General features: G+C 41.9%; 1 protein-coding gene across 8 annotated transcripts in view; it reads left to right on the top strand.

The window, feature by feature from the left end:
* Positions 1-22,217, top strand: part of Hivep2 (HIVEP zinc finger 2) — a 190,188-nt gene that overhangs the window by 100,695 nt on the left and 67,276 nt on the right. For all 8 annotated transcript variants that reach the window (XM_050122228.1, XM_050122220.1, XM_050122224.1 and 5 more), the window contains one exon: positions 8,560-8,661. The gene's annotated coding sequence lies outside the window, so the exon portion shown is untranslated. The remainder of the gene's footprint in view (positions 1-8,559; positions 8,662-22,217) is intronic.

Raw genomic sequence — 22,217 nt, forward strand, 5'->3', positions numbered from 1 at the left:
TTCTAAGAGTCACTTGCTGTGTGTCTCACTGGATTTCCCACCAAGAGGAGTCTCTCCTTGCTGCTCTAGGAAAGCCCATCTCCTTTTTAGGGACAGCTGTTTACTTCTTTATGTGGGAGTTGATAAAGTCCCAGGATTTCATGGTTGCTTTTGTTTTCCTTTTCACTTTCTTTTCCCCACAAAAACTTACTTTGTTTTGTGTGTTTTTGTTCTTTGGTCCCCTCCGGTGAAATTTTGGCGCTCTCTTGCTGTCGTGGGTTTGGAGAAATGAAATAGTTGTAGTTGTCTTGGTCCCATGACATAGGGGAGAGTACCAGAAAGGGTTCTGAGTAGAGAGATTTGAGGGAAGGCAGGCTTTGTGGTTTCATTGGGGTATCTTATTCATATTGTATTTCATGTTCTGAAGCTGTTCATAAGTTAGACTTGATTTAGGTTTCTTATGCTGACAACATTTTCTCCTTGTTCGTGAGGGCTTGCATGTCCAGATCTGGGATGGGCCTATGGATGGAGGACAGTAATTCACTGCAGGAAGCGGAGTTCCAGGGCTCTACCTAGTAGAAGAGTTATGATTACAGGTGTCTTACAGTGTTCAAGCCTCGAAGTCTTGAAGTGACAGAGGTTTGGTAGGAAAAGCAAGTCCCAGGGATAGTTAATGTTAGTTCCTGCAGCGGCAGCAGCCTGCCTCAACACCTAGGCAGTGACATCATGGCCTGCCTCCAGGTGCCTTTCCACCATCAGGTGTGACAGGTGCACCTTTTAAAAGTGCCTGCCAGTCACAGCGGCCCTCACTTGCTTCTCTCTTACCTTTTTTTCTGGCCTGTTCTCTCTGTCTCCCACCCACGTCTCTCATGTCCGCATTTCTAGATGGCCATTCCCTCATTCACTTCCTCCCTTCCTCCTCCCCCAGTCACCCTCTTGCACTAACTCTGTTGCATGGGGGCATGTTTGCTTAGTGGCATACCTTGGCAAGGCCTGCCAAAAGGTACCAACTTTGCTTTTTTTGTTTGTTTTAATCCTTTCGCTGAATGCATCAGGCCAGTTGACATTACCGTGAAACACGGCAGGAGCATCCCAGTTTGTTTTCAGTGCCTCACTAAGGTGATGGAGTATGTTCTACGGCCAATGGAAGAAGAGTGGTCACCTGGCCTCGGGACGGTGCCCTGTCCTGATTCTTTTCCAAGTGCTTCTCCTGCCCTTGCCGGTGGCAGTTACATCCCCACAGTCCCATGTTACCGTCTTCACAATGGCCTCTTGATGGAATTTTTGCTTTCATAGAAATCTTTGCAGTTCACTGTTGCTTTTCTGTCGACAACTTTGTGCAGTACATCTAACATTATGTGGGCCAGCAGGAAAATGTTTCCGAGGAGGTTAAAAAAAAAAAGAAGGTATAATTCATGAATGATTTCATTCTGCTTCTGGGAATGTTTCTTCCTTGTTGCCAGTCAGGGTGGGAGGACAGGAAGAAGATGCTGTAGCTGAGGGTGTTGTGTGGGTGTGTGCCGTCCCAAAGTACTGTATAGGAAGCGTTTACTTTTTTTTTTTGCAATAAAAGTAATATTCAAACACTAACAGAAAATTATCAATTATGTTAGAAAGTTGTAACCTAATGATGTTGGAGCTGTTATTAAAGACGAATGTTAACCAGAGACATACATGTGCATAAATATGTATACCAAAATGATAATTTTGTGCTCCCAGGCTTACACCCAAAATGACATTCCTAACACTGTTACTGTTGCTAGTGAGCGAATTTGCATGGGGCAAAGGCAAGCTATCCAGTCCTCTCCATCCTTGGGTAGGATTATAGCTCTCAGACCTGAAAATACTTGAGTTGCAGTCTCTCTTCCTTAGGTTCAAAGTGGATCCTTGCTGGAAGTCTCCAGCGATGAGATCTTTGACCTCAAAGCAGGTGCACTGTAATTGTCTGAACTCTGCTTTCTTGCTTGCCTTGGAGGTCCATCTCGTTCTTCATTCCTGTCTACTTCCCATTCCACCCTGGGGCCTATACCTTCAGCGTATTTGAAGCCCTTGGTAACTGCTGTTGACTAAACTGAATGCTCCCTGCTCTCAGCAATTATTAGTTTTAGGATCTTCACTGTGCCTTTTAGCATTGAGCACTTACTCTTTTTTCTAAACATTTATTTATTTTTATTTTATGTTCCTTTTTCTGTCATGGGCATCGAGTCTCCTGAACTGGAGTTGCAGACGATTGTGATCTGCCATGTGGATGCTGGGAATTGAATCCGGGTCCTCTAGAAGTTCTTAACCAAGTAGCCCTCGCTCCAACTGCAGCACTACTCTTAAGAAACAATATGTGCATGCCCTCTCTCCACCCTGCATGCCTGTGATGTGTGTGTATGTATATGTGCGTATGTTGTTGTTGCTCAGGTCTCATGTCATAGACTTTATCACTTCCGGCAATGGCTACCAGAAAGGTAGACACTTAACCGGCTGGCTATTAGTTAAAATCTTGCTTCTCAAGCTGCAACCCTCATACTAGCACATGATCCATGTTTTAGTTTCACCTCAGACTTACAGAATCTAGAACGGGCATTATAATTTAACAAACTCCCCTGTTGACCATGTGTTTGTTAAAGTTTTAAAAAAGCACTGCCAAGACCGCACCATCTTCAGGTCTCTGCAGAGGCGCTGTTGTGACTTAGAAAGGTATCTGGCTATCAAGGAGTGCTGCTGGCCTTTCCTGTGACCCTGATGCTGGCTTTAGTCTTTAAGAATGACTGGTCCCACTTCGGACTGGCGAGATCGTTCCATCTGTAAAGCACTGGCCTTGCGAGAATGAGGATGAGTTCTGGAACCTAGCGCTCATGTTAAAAAAAAAAATAAGATTGGGTGAGGCAGAGACAGGGGGATCTCTGGGGCTAAGTGACCAGCCTGTCTAGCAAAGTAACAAGCTCCATGTTCAGACATATGCTGTCCCCCAAAATAAAGGAGAGCTATTGAGGAAGACACCCAGGGCCAGTCTTTGTGTGTGTGCTCTCTTCCTACCCCCATACATACACTTATACATGTACACACATATTATATGAACAAGAGATTCTGTGTGAAGTCATAATCTGTATTTATATTCTGGCTCAAACTATCCTTTCACACAAATCATACACAACTCTTCAGATGGTCTTTTGTAGGTGTCACATCAAGGAGCAGACAGTATGATTACTTTTGTTCCATAACTACTCCTCCTCCTCCTCCTTCTCCTTGTTCCCTCTCCCCTCTCCCTTCCCCCCTTTCCCTCCTCTCCCCCTCTTTCTTTCTCCTTGAACTGCTCACGCCCACTCAGCTTGCTATTTTGAACTCCAGGGAAGAAAATTTGTAGACATCTTGCAGTCTTTGAGGAACTATAGTTCAGATGAAATATCTGCCACTTTCTCTATGCATTGTCTTTCTCCGGTAAAGCAGAGAAATGGCTCATGTACTTTCACACCACTGAACACACGGAGTGGCTTCTAAAGTAAACACAGAACCAGTCTTGGTCCTTAGAATTCTCACAGGGACAATCGAGATGCTTCCTCCTTTCATTTGTGTGTGTTGACCTTCTCTTGCCCATCAACACAGCGCCTAGATATCCGGACCACTTATGCTATCTGAAATGTAACATTGCTTTGCAGTACCTATTGAGTATCCATTAAATCAAGGATGATGGCATATGGTTATAATTAGCATGCACCACAAAATGGAGACTGTTTTCAGCCCAAACAAATAAGTTCAAAATCTTTGATTATAAGAGGTCTTATGTAGCTCAGATTGGTCTCAAACTTGCAGTGCAGCTGAGGCTGACCTTGAATTCCTGATCCTCCTGCCTCTACCTGCGTCGTGGAGGCCTGGTATGTTATTATGTCTCCAGGTCACTTGCACTCCGTTTTCCCCTGTCTTTGAATCCAAGCCCTAGATGACAGAAGAAGCGGGAGACATTGGAGAATGGGGAGGGAGGAAGGTACTTGTCACTGGGCTGTCCGAGGCATTCATTTTTGTTTTAAATGAGCTCAAGGGTTCTTCAGATGGGGGAATAAATGGCAGATGGGGGAATAAATGGCAGATGGGGGTACTTTGTGGATGTGGTAGTGTTTATGTATAGTTTGATCTCAGTTTTGTCAAGAAAATTAAGCTGGTTGATTTAAGATAGGACTTATAATACTTATTGTCTACTTAATCACTGTTTAACCACATACAGGGGATATTATTCTGGAAGACTTAAAAAGAATTAGCACAATTAGTTGCTGGATAGGCATGATGTATTTTTAGCAAGTAAAATAGGAACGGGAAAGGGGGAAGGGGAGGCTAACAGAATGTGAACATTTATGGGATGTGAAAGTCAGAGTGTCATCCACACAGAGATAACTTATAATACAGTGGACTTGCTTAACATGGAACGTGAAAACTAAAGTCCCAAAATGACGTTGCCATTAATCACACCTAAATATTGCATTTATGATAAGTGCAATTTTAACCACAATCCAAATGAAAGTTTCTGAGTATGATTGAAATGAGGGGTAAAGAAGCCAGGGATTGAAGGCCGCCTAACCTGGAGTAAAGCAGCTGAGGACTTTGCAAGCACACAGGTGTATTCAAGATTGTTAGGACAAGAATAACAAGGAGCAGAAGGTTGTCCTTCCACAGACTCAGACACACCACACGCAGCCCAAATGTGTACCTGAAGCAGCCCAAAATGTGCATGCCGTGTTCATGCAACAACACAGAATCGATAGTTCAGTGCCGATCACATGTTACAGTTTGAATCAACGTTCCATCTTCAATGTGTGGACTGAGATAATAAAAATAGAAGCGAGAAACCGACTCCATAGACTCCAGATAAAGGTACAAAATAATCCAGCAACCAGGAGCTGAGAGGATGGTGCTGGCTGTTGTAGAGGGCCTGGGGTCAGTTCCCAACACCCATAGCAGTTGGCTCACAACTGCCTATAACTGCAGCTCTGGTATAATACAATTCACATACATGCACACACGCACACGCACACACACACACACTACATATAAGGCCATTTAACTATAAAAGTAAAGTCAGGACCTAAACATGGCCAACTTATATGATTATTTAATTTTTTTCATTAAAGATAAAAGACAAATTATTTTAAGCAGTAGAAGAATTGCTGTCACCATTAAAATAATAATAAAAAGAAACTTGAGGTACAACTTGAATTGAATAAACCTCTTTTATATGTCAAGTACAAAGCTAGAACATGTGCTAAATGTAGGATACTTATTTATTGTTGGTTGCTTTATAAGAAATTATAAATGCTTTGATATGGGTTAAATATGAGTTCATAAAATATTCCTGCCTTTCGATTTAATAATTTTTTCTGATAATATTTTAAGGAAAATAATATTTCCCATGATACCCATGAAAGCATGTGAAGTCTTTCCCCATATGGGACAAGACTAATGTAAGAAGTGACTTCATGCAGACCCTGTGGACTAGGACACGGCTAGGAAAGATGAGCAGCTCGAATACATGGAAATAAAAATTACAGACTAGTAAGTAAAAAAATCAAGAGTGCTTATGCAGTTCAAGGGCATCTGTTTAAATGCCAGTACTCGTATTGAGTTTGTGTAATAGAATAGGACCGTCTGTCTGGTTCAAATATTTACAATTTTGTTATTTAGTTCTAAGGAAAGCTAATATAAGTAACTAAACAGGGTGGTTGTGCTAACCAGGCTGTTAGGTGGCACCAGTGGTGATGGAATGGTCTGAAGTTTGTCGTGTTTGGCGTCCGGTCTCTCTTTGCACTCATTTCTCTTCACCTTTCTGTTGTATCCTAAACCAAGAAGCAATTTTAACAGAGTTAATACTCAGTCGGCTTTTTCTAAGGTGAGATGCCTCAATTTGAAAGGGGACACGGTACAAAAGAAACCAGGAAATCTGTTTCTGGTTGCAGACGCTGGGAGGTACTGACCTTCTGAGCCTCGGTTTCATTGTCAGTGAAAGGAGAGTGTTGGAAGATTGCTCAATGCTAGCCCAGGTGTGGAAGGACAGGGTGACTCGTGGTTACTCCAGCTGTTGGGAGCTATGTCAGCAGAGAAGCACTACCCAGAAAGTATCCCATGAGCTTGCGGAGCTTGGGCCCTGGGTACGAGCAGAGAAAACCCATCCATCTAGCCCCAGCCACGCAAGCCCAGCATTGTTGGCTTTGAGGCACTTTGCAGGCACAGAACATGTCCTTAAGTCATCTGAAATCACTGCTCATCCCCAACAACAGATAGAGAGTAGCTGCTTGTAGCTGTGTAGGTGAAAAGGCTGTTAGCATATGAGCCTCATAACAGATGGGCCTGACTGGTTGTCTTCAGAAGTTTTAGACTTCTTAGGAGGCAAAAATGATATAATTTAAGGGAACCCTATTCTATGTAAGAAGTGAGCAAGGCTGCAAAGGGATGTTAGATTTCAATGCTTGTCCAGATCAATTTCATGTTGTAACAAATTTAAAAAAATGAAATAACTGTCAAGCTTGAGGGCTGGGGAGATGGCTCAATGGGTAGAGTACTGGATGCAGAAGCACGAGGACCCAGCTTCAGATCCTCAGGCACCTATACACATGCAAAGCCAGGTGTGGCTGAGTACATCTGCAGTCCCAGGGCCAGGAAGGAGAAATGGAGATCTTGGCGGGGCTTGCTACCAGTCAGGCTAGCCAGTGGGTGAGTTCCTGGTGTAGAAAGAGTCCCTGTCCCAAAATGTACAGTGGCGCCCAGAAGGGAGACACTGGTACCATAAACACACGTGCATACACGACACACAGCCACATACAATGAGAAGAAGGGATCTTGAAGTCTAGAAAGTGACCAACTGAAAGAAGCATGCGCCAGCCTCTACATACGCCCAACCTGGCCTGTATTCACAAATTGTGCCATGAACCTAGGTACCATTGTCACTTGAAAGCCTTCGAAATGCTTGGATAACAACAAAAAAGGAAAGATAGATATTTTCTCAGCTTTAGGTGTTCAAAGACAGTGTTTGTGTTGTGCCATCTTGCACTTCATCGGATGATGATTTATTTATTGATCCAACAAAATTAACACACACAGAGACAGATGCAGACCCACAAGACACCAGCACACACAGAGATATGGAGATATGTGCTCGTGCACACACATTTACATAGGATGAACTCGGGGCAGGGGGACGGGGTGCAGGGCAGTGGTTGAGATCTTAGTTTGCAAGTGCAAGGCCTTGAGTAATATTCCCAACACCACAGAAATAAATGGATGGATAAGTTAATAAGCAAAGCACATGACATTTGTCTTGTCATCCTAATGGCAGGAACTCTGCAAGGATAATAAGGACTGTTTATCTTTGCTAATGAAGAAGTCTCTTGAGTCTATGCCCAAGTGAGCTTCCTGAATACCACTCAGTGAACAGCTATGAGGCCAGAATCTTGGCATAGATTTTCTTGAAAGGTCATACATATTCCTTTGACTACTATAGGCTCTTCTTGGATGTGGCTATTGTTATTTTTATTACCCATTATCAGCAATCTTTTTTGGAGTGAAAATCTTCTAAAACTAGAAGTGGATAGAGAATTTATTTCATGCTGGTTTCTTCTAAACACTGATTGATTTTATTAGCTTGTAGAGCAAGACTGGAGAAGTGGCTGTCTCATAATCCAAACTGTGCAATAAGAACCATGTATATATTATGGCTTTGGAATATAGGCTTGAACTTTGACTAGGATGGGGTTGTGTTTATGTTCGTTGACTTCAAAATACCGGCTTGTTTGGAAATACTGAATCTACCCCAGTGCGACCCGATTCAGGATTCCCTGGGAGCTGTGTAATTTTCTGTCATCTGCGCTTGTGCCCCATCCATCCTCCGGTGTCTATTTTAGTTTCTCTCCAGGTGAGCTATTGCTCGCTTTCTCTTGGAACTGCTCCCATAACTGAGACAGTAATTTGATTTCTGGACCTCAGGACCGGCATTGCGCTGGCAAGACGAGTGGAATGTGCTGTTTATATTTGTAATCAGCTGTCCATAAGGCTTCACTGCTGTGAACAGCTGTTGGGGGAAACAAGACAGCATGCTCGGAATGGTCTGGAAACCCATCCTACTGAATTCTTTTCAAGATGGTTTGATGGCTCTTACGAATAAGTCACACATCTAGGTGGTAGTGTCTGTTCCTCAGCAGAAATTGATGTAGCTAAGATTTAATGGCTTTGGTGAAGCACAACCTACATCTTTGTTGTGTTCAGCCAATTACAGTAATCAATGGGGGTTATTCCAGAACGATCTCCATGGTTGCTTGCGTGTGATTTTTAATGTCCTTGTATTATGTGGTCAATTGTTCCCATGTGCCTATCAGGGTTGGAAATAAACTCTTTCATCTCCCTCTGTGACTTTAATCTCTCTATGCTTGAACATTCATTTTGTCCCAATCATAAAATTTACCAAATACCCAGTTACCAAATACTTTTGTTACTCTGTCGCACGGTACCAGAAAAGACGTATATTTAGTCCCGATTTGAATTTTGTATCGTTAGGTTACAGAGAGCATCCAGCTCCCCATTGAAGTGCTCTTCTCTTTGTGTTTTCCTTAGGTGAAGTCTGTGAGTTTTGTCAAAGACAATGATAATCAGATCGACTGGAAAGATTAAGTGAATTGATTTGATTGGAACCTTCTCTCAACAGTCAGCAGATAGGTAAGTGAATGTACACGCTTTCTGTGGTTTCACTTCAGTTACCAAAGTGTGAGGTTAAGTGGGCGTTAAGTGAGATTTTGACAGGAATAGTTCGAAGCCCTCAAAATCAGTGCTAGACCTTGGGGCTGTGACTTCAGTGAATGTCTTTGTAAATCTGTCCTGCAGCTTTAAGAATTATTTCAGGTTTAAAATTGTGTGTTCGATGTGTTTGGTGTATGTATATGTCTCTCTGTGTGTGTTTGTGTGTGAGTGATGAGGGGGGGATGTGTGCATATGTATGGTATGTGTGTGTGGTATATGTGCATGGGTGATGTGTGTGTAGGGTGTATGTGCATATGTATATGTGGTGGTGTGCATGTGTATGCAGGTACACAGGCCTGTGTATACAAAACCTAGGTGAGGATGTCAATATATTCTGCTCTATGCCTCCCTGCCTTAATCGTTTGAGAGGGGCCTCTCACTGACTAGACTTGGACACAGCAAGCTCCTGAAGCCCTCCTTGCTCTTCCTCTTTAAGACTAGAGTTATAAGCAAATACTAAGGCTACGCCTGACTTTTCACCTGGGTGTTATGATCTGAACGTAGACTCTCACGCTTACTGAGCAAGTACTCTTACCCACTGAGTCATTTCTGTTGTCTTTGTTCTCTGATTTGGCTTGAACAATGGAAAAATTTACCATTTGAAATTGCTCCTTTTATCAATCATTCTGTTATATTGCATTGCATTATGTTAGATGCAGAGGATTGAACCCGCGCCCCTTGCAATGCTAACTCCAGATTCTACTAAACCCCTTTTATTGTATTGGTAATTTTCTTAAAATCTTGGATCAATATGTGACTATCCTGTTTTGCTTTGGGGAAAATCCGCGTGTGAGTGAGTGAGTGTGTGGGTGTGGCGTGTGCATGCGCATGTGTATAACTGCATCTTACTGTACTTACATCTAAGATACAATGAACTTTTAAGGAAATCCCACATCTTGCCATATTAAGCCATTTTGATGCCATGGAAATTTCAGTTTGTGTGCGACATGATCAGACATGTAAGTCAGGACTTGCTCAGTTGACCTTCATGTTCTGCTAGATAGCACTGGAGGCTCCTGAGACAGAAAATTGAGAACCAGGAGGTGTTTGGGCTGTTCCCATATCGCTAGGGACTGCCAGAATTTAGTGGGAACAGGACTTTGGCTACTCTTAAAATGTCAGCATAGTAAAGCCTGCTCTCTCAAACAGATTTTTGGCATCAGAAAGTCTAAATGATTCTGATTTTAGGGCTTGGTAATTTTTTTTTTTAACACAGGCAAACTCATGCTTTAATTAACCCCTTGCATAGTAACAGAGAATTTTGGGGGAAACTGTTTTCCTAATTTAGGTCACAAGATTGGAATTACTGAAGTCTTACACGTTTTCCATGATGCTAAAATTCTATACCTTGCTATTTAATTTCTCTTCAAATAAACCAGAGCCATTTAAAAATCCAGTGAGTGTTGATGAATAAGGGAAGGAAGTGTCTAATTACTCAGGGAGGAGGTTTCAAACAAAACCAAACACCTATGTTTGTTTAGCTGTGAGTCTTTAAAGGTGCCATTGCTAGGTAGTCTCTCGCTGATAACAGTGTCTGGACTGGCTACCAGCAGCTGCCTTATCTGAGGTGATTTGTCTTGAGGCCTCAGCCTTAGATCTTGCTTTCTTTGTGTAGCCTCTGGACATTCAGGAGAGGAGAAACTTTGGATCTAAAAACTGCAGGGAATCTTTTTCCTCCTGCCTTGTAAGGTTCAGTATTCAAAACACATTTGTGACTACCAGTTCTCATTGTTATGCACATATAGGCCATTTGGGGATAGTTTTGGATACTTAAAGAGATATCAGGCAATCAGATGAGACTCTCATCAGGAAGAGAGATGTTTAAAAAGTTTCAAAAGCAAAGCTTGATTGTGTTTAGTAGTTACTGTGTATGTCAGAAGATGAAAATTAATACCCCAAACCATCAACTTCAATATTACTCACAGGCTTGGCTCTTATTCTTCCTCCCAGTGTGTGCATCACAGTGCTCACATTCAGTTTCAACTTGTGAAATGTAATGTCAGCTATGTAGAAGAGACTGAAAGTGGACATAGCCTTGCTGCTTGAGCCCTGGGCCTCTTGGACATTAGCTCCTTGAAAATACTTTTTGTTTCGTGTTACTTAAGTGTGTTACTTAATCCATAACATTCTCCAAAGATAAAACATGTGGTTGACCAGAAGCAGGAGCCAGTGACTATTAGTAGGAGCCAGTGACTATTGATGATCATGAAAACAGTAGTTAGTGCTAACAGTTGAACAGGAACTGTTTGGACTGTATAGGAACTACATTCTGTCCACTCCATGCCTGGTGGTTCTTTAGCCTTACCAGCATGGGCCTACCTCACAGAGATGGCCTGTTTTCTCAGTTCATCCAGATGCTGTTTTAGGAAGGGTTTCCTGCTCTACGTTTTTCTTGTAATGTGGACAGACAATATGGTCAGTGACTTCTCATAGACTTTAGTGGTAAATTTGACCATGTCCTCTCACTCAAGGAATTTTCCTCTAAATAATAAAATATTCACCATCACAAATTTGTGGCATATAGAAAGATACTGCAAAGAAGGAAATTCTGCAGCCATTGGAATATTCATTTTATGGTACTTCCTGTCAAGAATAAGAAATGTGAATTATTTTATCTTTATAATAATGTTGGTTTTTATACACTGCTGTTTTCCTTCAAGGTGGTAATGCTTTTGACCAATCTTAACATTATATATCTAGCTAAAACGTGGGTTGGTAACCGTTGGTTCTGATCTATGTTCAGGTGGAAGTGTCATTCATTGAATGGGTAGATTTATTTAGGAATTTGATAAGTGCTGTCTTTGCATTAGAGGGAAGAGAAAATATTTTAGCCTTTATTGAGCAAGCTGTATAATTGAAGGTCCTAGCTGTAATTTCACGGTCATTTTAAAGTAAGAATTAAGAATCCATATTTATTGGGAATATTGGATTTCAAAGTCGTAGTTAGCTTGTCCAGAATGATATAACTACTACAGTTATTAATATTTAGAATCATAAATTGTTGAAGTCTTATGCTAAGAAGTACAAAATGCCTATTTCTGATGTCTGTCAAAATTGCTATATTTTGTGATTTGCTCAGACCCATTGTTCAGCCTTCCATAGCTCCCTTCTCTTCTGATATGCCCATATATGTTTTTTTATTCTCCTCCTGATTTCTAAAAATTCTGAAAATAAAAGAAAGCACTTTCTTGTATTTGGACACTTTTCAGCTGCTCAGATGGCATCCATCAAACCTGCTGGACTTACTGTGGCTTCTCCTGTCTTTGCAGGCAATTAGCTCCTGTCTTGTCGGGGTATAGCCTACGAACTGTTTCCTTTTGTAAGAGGGCAGTTTTGTAGATTTTCATGTGCATGGAATCCATTTCATTGTAAATCCCTTCTTTTTTATTATAATTGAAGAGGGTATCATACATGTTTGAGTATTGACAAGAGAAACTAGACCATTGGCTGTTAAGAGAATCAATCAGTACATGACTTCCAGTGACCTGACTTTGTTCTTTTTTTTTTTTTTTTTTGGTTTTTCGAGACAGGGTTTCTCTGTGGCTTTGGAGCCTGTCCTGGAACTAGCTCTATAGACCTGGCCGGTCTTGGAACTCACAGAGATCTGCCTGCCTCTGCCTCCCGAGTGCTGGGATTAAAGGCATGCGCCACCATCGCCAGGCGTCCTGACTTTGTTTCATCATTATAATAGACCCGTATGGAGTCCATGAGTTACTACTCGATTTTATGAGCTATGTGGTTCCAGTTTTCAAAAAGTATTTCCCTGAATTCTTCAAGCGTTTCACTTGGCCACACATTTCATTCATTCATGAAATCAATTTAGTCAACCTATTTAGTCAATCAGCATTCATTAAGACAGTCATACGAGCAACACACATTTCAGCCCATGTCTGTTCTATAGCTATTCAACATCCTGATGGAAGGCTGCTCTTGGATTTAACAGTGTTCTTTTCTGTAGAGTTATTTCTGCCTTTTTTTCTTTGGTTTGTACTGTATGATGGCTGTGTGGGGAACTTCTCATCAGTTACTTCCCGGACCTCCGCTGTGAAACTGAGGCTCTGTGTGCCTTGTTTCTGTGTGTGTTAGCACCCAGTGTCATAGTTCATCATTTGCAAACAGTGTTCACCTGTGTTATCGCCTGCGCGAAAACAGCTCCGAATGCTTTAGTTTGTGTGCAAGGAAATGAAGGCTATGGCTGGAGAGCTGGGTGCTACAGATAGTGGCTTAGTCAAAGCCACAGCCCCAGTGAATTAATCACAGAGACAGAACACAACCCTGATTTACATAATGTCAGCTGGCATGTCACAGTCACCGTGAGGGCATGGGTCTAGTTGATGGACGTTATCCAAATATTGGAGCTTTGCGGATACGGTCAATACAGTCTTGTTTAGTCTGATTCATATAAGGAAAGGGAAGCCATATTGAAATTATAAGAATTATCAGATTTTAGGGATTCTCCAGCCCAGAAGATCGAACACCAACCTGGCATCCGAATGTGCAGTTTTCAGAGCCCTGACAGGTTCAATCTAGTTTACCCAGTCATTCTCCCCAACCTGAGACTCTTGTCATCGCCAAGCAATGCTCTACCGGATTCAAAATGAGTTCTCGGATCCAGTCTCCTTGGTCAGTTTCAGCGCTTCTTATAAGTTCTTAAAGTGGATAATGGACCAAACCACCTCCACAGAGCTTCTCATTTTATGTTTGAACATAATGCCACGGTGATTTCGTATCCATGAATTCCCAAATGATAAGTTAACTTTCCCTGCTGTACTATATCTGCTCTGTCTGTTGTTGACACTAAAGATTGCTGACCTTTGCTGATGTCATAGTCTGGTGAACATCTTCATTTTAGAGTTACCGGTCTTTCTGTTTTATTTTATCTGGCCTCGGAATCCACTCAGCCCTTCTATTCCTCTCATGTAACTTCTTGACCTTTTTCCTTGTGTTTGTGTGTGTGTGCGCGCGTGCGAGCTTGGTAGCACGCACACACATGACTTATGGTGAAGTAATTTATGTGAATTGTGCCTTTGTTGTGCTGTGTATCTAAAGTCCCCACTTGAGAGCAACCGTAGATCTTTGTTTTATCCATATCTTTCTCGGCCTGGGGGAAAATAAAAAGGCTTGAGCAAAATAGTTGACATCTCGTAACTACTTGTTGGATTTCATTAAAATATTTGTGAATTTCCTTTCAAAATTCAAGTTAGAGTCTGAGAAATTGATGCGTAGATAATGACCCCATGGCATTCGTGATATGGATCAGTAGATCTGACTCTTACTAAATATCCGCAACAGGGTCAGTAAGGACAAATTTCCAAGCTTTTCGTGCCCTTTTTAATGTTTTCATTTGGAACTTTATTATAAAAAGGTAGCAAATGAGAAAAATCATGTACCAAGACAAACCAAACCCAAAGGCTATATGTTTAAGTATAGATGAATATATTCTATAGTTTAGTATAAAATCCACGAGAAGTTCCATAACTTCCACTCGGAATGACTGCTCTGTGGAACTCCACCCTGGGTTTTCTCTTTCCTTGAGTTATGCTGTCTTTGGGTCTAGTACCTTCTTGAAGTGTAAAATACAAATGCTCAGTGTAAAACAAATACCATGACAACAAAAACAGTTACCTGTGGAAAGACACATGAGACGAAATGACATGGGACCAGTGGTTTAGGGGTAAAAAGCCGAGCCAAGATGGCCCTGTGGCACTGGCACTGACTGCAGAGTGAAGGCCTAGATGCTTCCTGGAGCCCCGGGTGGGGAGGTGCTGAGTGTTTTTGAGTAGAGGGCCCTTTAGGAGGCTCCTGTGAGTTGTGTTCCCTGGTAGGAGCACAGCAGGGTAGGGTAAGAGGGTGAAGCAGTCACTGGGGACTTAGGGTGTGCTCACATTAAGTCACTCAAGGGCTGTCACCTAGTGGCATTGCCCTTACTGTCTCCTCCCACACTTGTATCACAGACAAAGGCCCTGCCTAGCTGGCTTAAGGGAATGTTTGCTTCCTAGGCTCAGGGACGTCTTTCTCACTTGCTTTTCCTCCTCAGTTCCTCACACCCCAAATTTTGATTGCCCAGGCTTCTGTGGTGCCCTTAGGCCCTATTTACTTCCTTCAGGTTCTCTTTACACTAGTACAGCTCACCACCCCTGGTAACTGTTGCTGTATCCTGTGTGTCCCAGGGCGCCGTGCCCAGGATTGTCCTTCCCAGCTGTACCTAGTGGGCCTTGTCATCTGACTTCTTTGTGAAGTGGGGGTAGGGCAGTTGTTGGGGACCTGAGTTGGAGTAACTGGGCAGTACAAAGGACTGACAGGCCACAGACAATTGGAAGAAAAGTATATAGGAAGCAGTGAGGGAATCCTGATTGGATGGAGACTCCCCCCCCCCCCCCCCCCCGTGCCTCACTCACTCTGTGTGTTTTCCAAAGTGCTCATTTTCATGCGTATGCTCTGGAGGTGGGAGCAGGAGGCTTTGAACCCCAAGTTAAAATAATGACTTTTCACATAAAAGGAAAGTGAAGAGAGATGCCAAGTTGGGTAGTGGCATGATCAACTTGATTTTATGTATTTGAGATAATAACAGACAAAATGCCGTGTATCTTACTCTTTTCGTTTTTCATGAGGCTTCATCGTTAAAAGTGAGAACGCGCAGGAAAAGTTGCGTCTTCTTCCTCTTCTTGCTGTTCTTTCAGCTCATTAAGTATTCCCAAAGATTTAGGAGGGGTTCAGGTTTTTTTTCATCCCTAACCCTTGCCATGATTCCCCAAGAATTCACCTCCGTGGGAACACATTACTTTTCAGTATTTCCATGAGCCTGAGTGTCTCTTTCAGCCAAGACAGACAGGGGCAGAGCTGCCTTTTCCTTCTGAGGAGCATGACCCCTGCCCTTCATGACTTGCTGAAGTGGCACAACTCAGCGACAGTTTGACCCTCGCAGCCCTAGGTGGTGCACAGACGCATACTTTTCTTTTTCTGTGACATATGTCGCTTGACAGTCTGGTTCAGGGAAATGGGGGGGCGGGGGGAGTATTAAGCACCAAAATAAAGACAAATATACCAGGTGCTTGAATGAATTTATTCTTTCAGCTGGTGATGTATTTAACACCCAGAAAAACTTAGGTTTTTAAGTTTGATGGTAGCAATGAGTTGACTGGTTTGGTATAATCCACTGCTCTTCCCGTCCATAGAGGTGCGTTTTCAGCTCAGAAGAGCTATTCTGGATTACGTTAGTTTACGAGCATCCTATGATCCTGTAACTGCCATTACCTTTGTCATTACTCTGTGTAGTAATGATGAAAGCGAACAAGTGGTAAGTGTAGGGCAGCGAGTGTATCTTAGATCTCAAGTCATGAAAGATTTCCATTAACAGAGTGATTTGTGCACAAAATAAATAATTCATTGACTGCAGCGTGGCTTGCTTCTGTCATCATCTTTAAGTGGAAATTTGGAGAACACCAGTCATCGCAACCGCCAACACTGCTGGCTTGAGCCCTCATCCCCCCCCCTTTTTTTTTGTAGAACTTGAGCTTTTTTGGCTACTTGTGAAAACTTTAGTTTTGTTAAATTCAGGGAACGTCTAGTCGATGCAGTTCTGCCACGTGCAGGTTAGTGTCCAGGAAGTAGAGAGGAGAACGGAGTAAGGAGTGGTATTTACCTGACTTGAATATAGGGAAGCTTGTAGCCATGAGTCAGGGATGTCGAAAGAGAAGGCTGTGTGACATCTGTGCTCTCATGGGTGTCGCGGGTTAGGGGGAGGGGGCCTCGAGGATCAGATAGGATTTCCTAAGGATGACTTTAAACAAAGGGAAAATCGTGTCAAATGGGAGGAATTGTGCCCACCTGTAGCAAGGCATGGGATGGATATTATTGTTTTAAACACGGACTAGGGAGGAAGCGGCGTATTTGAGACAGCGTTGTTGAATGAGGAGAAGATGTGGAAGGAGAGACGTGGAGGCCGGCTAAAGAGTAGAGAGAGCCTTTCAGTAATTATAACCTATGCTTTGCTTTAGAGAGAACTGGAGGAATCTTACCACACTTTTAAGCTAAGGAGACACACAACTGGCTTATGGGGAGGATCTGATTAAGTCTTATTTAATGACAACACTGAAGAGAAAAATCGGAAGAACTGGAGGTAGATAAGCCAGGAGGCTACTAGTTCTCTCTGAGTTCTGAACTCAGATGGTTGTAGGAACACAAATAAGGAGACAATTCCGAGAGATCACAGTAAGTAAATTATCTGTTTGCAGGGTATTTTCTTGTCTGACTTTGAGGGCTTTGAGGGCTTTGAAGGCTGAGACAATTCAGTGTCTTTAGTAAATGTCAGGGAATCAAACCAAATTACAGAATACCAGCTAAGCTCCATACATTATCCTGGGTTTTGAAATATGTATTGTGGAATATGAGAATTATTCTACCTAAAATAGATGAATATTATTTGGGAATTTTACATATGGACTCCGTTCCCTAAAATTCAGAGCAGGCTTATTTAAGTGCAATGGTGGGAGCTGAGCAAGGGTCGTGGGAATAATGTCAATTCTGTACCAGGAAGGTGGAAAACGTGGCGGGAACCAGATGCACAACTTGGCCTTGAAACTCAAATCTAGTACTTGGAAGTGTTTTAGTTACATGTCTATTTTTTTTATGTTTGTCTCAAGTATTTAAAAGAAGCCAATGAAAGGAAAGATGATTTATTTTGGTTTAAAATTACAGAGGCTTCAGTCCATGGCCACTTGGCTACATCACTGTGAGGCTATGGTGGAACAAAACTGCTTACCATGTGGTGACCCGGAAGCAGAGGCTAGGGACAAGATACCTTTTAAAGCCCAGCCCTCAGTTGCCTTATTCTCCTCACCAGGCCTCTGCTCCTACCTCCCAAATGCCATTACATCATGAATCCATTACTGGGTCTGTTTGTTAGAGCAATGCCCTCATGATCCAATCCCGTGATGTTTAGATGCCTCAGCTGGGGACTCCTGGGGGAATGCTGTGTTTGTAGACTGTACCGAGCTGTCGGAAATGCAGTTGAAAATAAGACAGGAAAGCGTGAGAAAGCCGAGGGAGGAGGAGCTTGCTAGAGAGAAGAGCTCCTCCTGAGAGTTACATCCTGAGCTGAGGGCCCTGTTTTCTTGGTGGGGAGCAGGGGCTATGCTAAGTGTGTGAAGGTTCAGGGTGTCCGTCAATGCCAGGATCCAAGAAAGGGCCAGTGGCTGCCGCCATGGATCCCAAACAACCATGACAAAGTTTCAGTGTCGAAGTGGGGGTAAGCATGTTTGGAAAGTTGTTGAAATGAGGGCAAAAGCATTTTGAAAGTTATTTCTTGTCTTGAAGATGTAATCAAGCACATCCGCGAGCAGGACCGAGCTTTTTCTCCGTGGTTTCTCCTTGTTGGGTAAAGTTTATATAAACCCCGGGGAAGATCTTTGTGTTCTGGCTGGTCTTAGAGGCATCGCTTGAGAATGTGTTTGTCCTGCGAAGTCTCTGCCGATTTCAAAATACTGCCGAAAGTGTTGGATTTCCTGCTACCAGCTCCCCACCCCCTCCTTGCATCCTCCTCAGTTCCTCCTTCCCACGTGGTCCCTTGGGCACCCTGCTGACGGTGCCTAGTGCACTATACACCCTTGGCTTAGGTCAGGGAAGTCCTCGGGCTCTCCTTGGCCCATGGCCCACGTAGAAGGAGATTTCTGCGGAGAACAATCTAGGGAAGTGGGTGTGGGAGGACACACACAGGACGCGGTCGCACACACGCGCATGCGTACACCTACTAGTTCTTTTCCTGTTCTCAGGGATACTAATGGACAGATGACTAGACAAACCACACAGTCACATACAAGGGCACATTGTGTCATATCCTGAAGAAGGAGAGGGTTGTGGTCTGGAATTCAAGCAACAAGTAGGAGGGATAGAATTTATATTTTGTTTGGTTTTTCCTGTCTGTATATTTTTAAAGAAATTATTCTGAGCAACTGGCACAACAAAGAAATTTTCATGCAACTCCCCATATTATTAAAATTATGTGGATGTATTCAACTTGTACTGATATAACCTTCGATTTTTGAAGAAATAGGAAGAGTACTTAAAAGGCAGGATGGAGGAAAAAGCATGAGCTCTGTAACGCACAAGTGCACAAAGAATATGAACACGTCTGTAGTCATGTGTCCACTTACTGATGGAGCCTTTAATCACTGAACATTTTCTGAGTTCCCTTTTTCTCCAGGCTAATGACTAGGAAATGCAACTGAGTTGGGCAGAGACTTGCAAAATTTTAAACAAAGTGTCTTATGGGGAAAAAAGCCAATATAAGCAGGCTTCCCAAGATTACAGGAAGAGAGTTTGTCTGAAAGTCCATTTATAAGGTGACTATTAGGTACTTATTCCCTCTGTGATTTGTTTCCTGCTTCTTTGGGCCCCACATTTTGTTGAGCCTGTGAGAACTCTAACTAGGTCTCAGAAGAACAGCATGGAACCTGCTAGGCTTCTGAGGAGATCCTGGTGACCCAGCCTTCACTCCTGCAGCCTTGGGACTCTCTTCTTGGTGAATACAGTGGACAAGGTGCCTCACAGGGTACTGGCTTCCCGCTGGGGTCTTAGCTGAAGCCCCCTGGGCAGATGGGGCCCCTGTGCTTGTCTGTGTGCCCACAGACTGCGTTCTTTCCCCATTTCTGGAAGCATCAGTAAAGATGCTATAACCAAAGAGCTGAGGACCCGCGTGCGCTGGAGACTTAAATCCAGACTCCCAGAGTTTAGTTGCGTTTTTAGTATCCTGCTCCTGTTTCACACTCATCATTTTGTAGTTTTCTTTTGTGAATGATGAGTTTGGGTCTTGCAGGATTTGTCATTTTTATTTAGCTTGTTTATGTTACATGAGGAAACAAGGCCCCCATTTTCTCCTCCTTACTTGTTCTGTAGCACAGATACGTGAATGTTTGGTTATGTGTAGCAGGCTGGCAGGTTCATCTCTGTTTCAAATAATCAGAAATTCAGATTTAACCAAGAGGCTAGGGGCCGTTGCTCTTAATCCTTAGTTCTTTTTTTTCTGAAGCAAATAAAAATGTGTTTTACGATATAAGGACAAGTGGCAATAATTTTCATTATGCCAAGGCTAAACTTAGAGTCTTATTGTGAGTGAATATTAACATATGTTTTTTACAGTGACTAAGATATTTTAATTTATTATGAATTTTGAAGTATATTAGTATTTTAAAAACACGCTGATAAAGAATTGGAAGGTTTCCTTTTTAACTATGGTGAAATATTAATGTGAATTTTGAATTCTAGAAAGAAAAAGATAATTTCATTTTATATGATTTTTCTACATATTATACATTTGCACCTCCATTATCTTTTCAAACTCTGTATCTTCTTGCATCTTACATATATGACTTTAGAGAAAAGAGAGAAACTAGCCCGATATACACATCTGGATCCTTCATTCAGGATAGGGATTGGTCCGCTACTTTTGCTTTTCATTTTGCAAGAGACACCAGTGTAACTGAGTTGTCAGGGGCCTAAACCACACATGGAAATGGATGGGTGGAGATGGAGCAAACTTTTCTATCTGATCTAGAAATGTAGGAAATTATCAGCCAACTGCAGAATTCTCTTTGAACACTTGCATGTCAATGGATGTAGCATTATGGAATGTCTAGAAACATAAGTGCACTTAATTAATTAATTAGTTTGTTTATTTAGGGCTTTGTGGGGGAGAGGTAGGGTTTCGTGTAGCTTAGGGAAGCTTTGAAGCTAATCGTGTAGCCAAGGATGGCCCTGAACTCCATATGGTCCTGCCTCCACTAACCAGGTGCTGGGGTGACCGGTATGTTGTGAGCTGAACCTCTTCCAGAGGACAGACACCAGACTTAAAGTGCTTTGGTTACTTAACAACTTTTCTCTGAGTTTCCTGCAAGCAGCTACACAAAAGTCTGGGGGCCTACTTTTGATTCCTAAGTTCCTTGAATATATATGTAGCAGTGAAGAGAGTCTTCTAAGAATTAAAAAATAAATGACATTTTTAAGAAGCCAAATTCAGAGGTTGAAAAGACATTTCTAAATCAAATACACAAAACCAAACTCGTATTTTTTTTTTGAGGAAGCTTTATTTTCAAGAACCATTCTACCCTGTGCAACGTGGAGGGTACAAGCTCCATTCTTTCACGCTTCCCCTTAGAATTCAGAAATGAACTAGTAAGCAAAGAGAACCTTAAAATACATCTAAAGGGGGCTGGAGAGATGGCTAGCCAGTCAAGAGTGCTTCCTGCACTTCCAGAGAACCTGAGTTCAGATGCAGCCCAGACTTGATAGCTCACAACTGCTTTTCACTACAGCTTCCGCAATGCACTGCTCTCTTCGGGCTTCCTTAGGACGTGTGCAAGTTTGCACGCACACGCACACACATGCACATACATACACACATCATGCACACATGCACAGAAGTGAAAAAATTTAAATATATGTATGTATGTATGTATGTATGTATGTATGTATATATTTGTGTATCTGAGCCAACCATGGTAGCATATTCTTTTAATCCTAATACTTGGGAGATAGAGACAGGCATCTCTGTGAGTTCAAGGCCAGCATGGACTACATAGTAATTTCCAAACAAATTAGGGAGAAACAGTGAGACTTTGTCTCAAAAACAAAATAAAACTACATACACACACGTATGTTGTATGTGTATATATGTATGTATGTATATGATACTTATCGAAATTTTAATAACTCATTATATCTGCTTTACTCATGATATATTTTATGTGCACAGATTTGATACATTTTAGAAATCTGATGAAAAATTTAAATTGAAAAAAATTAATTCAATTTAAGCTTGGCATCGGGAGTTATTCTTCAGAACAGATGCAAATAGCTAATATTTTTTACAGAACACATTTTCAATTCTTTTAAACTAATGATAACACTATTAGTGAAGACTTTTCTTAAGATGTCTAAGAGAACTGAATCTGAAAGTGTTCTATAAAATTTCAATAATGACCATAATTAGATACACTTAGAATTATTTGTTTAATTATATAAAATAATATAAGGAGATATAGACTTTATATGTTTGGTTTTCTAGCATAGGAACCCTTCACATAACATAACAACGCACACACACACACTCACTCACACAAAGTGGGTTTCATTATATGTCTTCAAAATCTCTAAAATTCCTTCTGTGTTTGAGACAAGAAAGTCAATATTCCTTTTACCAAACATTAATACATATTATTGTGAGTTAGTCCCTCAATCTAGATGAGTAAGAAACATCTTTCCCCCAGCCTTTGAAATAGAAAAGGGACAATTCTATTCAAAATATTCACTGTGTTCATTAAGTTGTTAAAATGCTTGATCCAAGATTTGTCCTTAGAGTTTATGTAATGAACAATGGCCAGAAATATAAAGTGATGTTTTTGGAAGCCTGCTATGTCCTCCTTGGCCTTCGTTACTGGTGTTCACCCCACTAGACACTCATTGTAATAAGTCTGAGAAGG

Source organism: Alexandromys fortis, unplaced genomic scaffold (assembly GCF_014885135.2).
Source record: "Alexandromys fortis isolate MF-2015 unplaced genomic scaffold, M_Fortis_MF-2015_v1.1 scaffold_215, whole genome shotgun sequence".
NCBI lineage: Eukaryota > Metazoa > Chordata > Mammalia > Rodentia > Cricetidae > Alexandromys > Alexandromys fortis.